The following is a 1,410-nucleotide window of genomic DNA, read 5'->3' as shown; positions in this document are numbered from 1 at the left end:
TTCTGAGGAGGTAACATTTGTGCAGAGACATCAAGCAAGGGCTCAGGATTTTTGAGTATATGAGCAAGACCATTCCAAGGAGCGTGAACTACACATGCAGAGCCCTCAAGGGAGAATGAGGTTTGAGTGAGTGACGGGTAGCATGTAGATTAGAGTTAGTGATTGGTGCTAATAGGACATGAAGCTAGTATGCCTGGAAGATCAGCTCCAATAAGAATTTGTGGTTCATTATAAAATCTAATTGTTTTCTAAGAATAATCAGGATTCCTAATCTGATTTAGGTTTTTAAGAAAGATTTTCACCTTTGCATTAATTATAATACTTGTACAGAAGCCTAGATAAAATGACTATAGATTGATTTGTTTCTCATTTTAATATCCTTTAAAAATTCTTCTTAATTTCTCTTTATGTTAACATTTATCTGTGGGAGTTATTCTCATATTTCTAAGTTGGTATTCTTTATCTTTCATTTATTTGAAATTTTCTTGTGAATCTATTACCTAATTCTGAGGGTTTTTTTGTTTGTTTGTTTTTGTTTTTTAGGCGAGGCAACCCTTGGTTGACCTCACAGATTGCAAGGACCTTGTCAGCTTACAATCTCTTATTTTTTATTTATTTTTTACACCTACAGCACCTGGTCTTCCTAGGTGGTCTCACATCAAAGTACTAGCCAGGCCCGACCCTGCTTGGCTTCCAAGATCAGATGGAATCAGGCTTCTTCAGGGTGGCATGGCCATAGACAATTCTGAGTTTTTCTAATTCTTGTTTGTGATCGCTCATATCTCAAAGTATTTTCTTCCTTTTAGCATGTTTTTGAATAGTATGGTATAGTTTTTCTCTGTTTTCAAGGCATTTGTTTAAGATGTATTTATATTGTTTTTATAACTATCATTAACTTTAGTCATATAATTTCTTGTATGGAATTTGCTTTTGGGCCTTTTTTGTCACATGTGAGATTAGGTTTCCTCAATTTTGAGAAAGTTGTTAAGGTTCTGGATACTTGTTCTAAATTTTTTTTTAAGCGTTCAAATTATGGCATAGGGAAGGGGTGGAGCTATTCAAGAGCATAGTTTCTTATACTATTGTAGTTATGTTGGTATTAACCTGATTTAGATTATTACAAATTGAGATGTTAATTGTAATTCTCAAGAAAACCATTTAAAAATAACTAAAAAATTACATAGTGAAAGAAACAATAAGGGAAATCAAATGGTACTCTATATCTGTTGAACACAAAAGATGGCAATAACTAAGAAATCGGGGGGAGGAGGGACTAAGACATATAGAAAATAAGTAACAATTTTTTAAGTGTGAATTCTTTCAGTGATTACATTAAATGTGAACTGAGTACATACTCTCCCATTTAAAAGACGAATATTGGCAGAATGGATTAAAAATAAAAAATGTGCT

At 33.0% G+C, this 1,410-nt stretch overlaps 1 pseudogene; it reads right to left on the bottom strand.

The window, feature by feature from the left end:
- Nucleotides 1-622: 622 nt before the first annotated feature.
- Nucleotides 623-741, bottom strand: LOC120596848 (uncharacterized; annotated as a pseudogene).
- Between the last annotated feature and the right edge of the window lie 669 nt (nucleotides 742-1,410).

The sequence above is a fragment of the Pteropus medius genome, unplaced genomic scaffold, assembly GCF_902729225.1.
Source record: "Pteropus medius unplaced genomic scaffold, Ma_sr-lr_union100, whole genome shotgun sequence".
NCBI lineage: Eukaryota > Metazoa > Chordata > Mammalia > Chiroptera > Pteropodidae > Pteropus > Pteropus medius.
The sequence above is the reverse complement of the archived record's forward strand: the minus strand, read 5'-3'. Positions and strand labels throughout refer to the sequence as shown.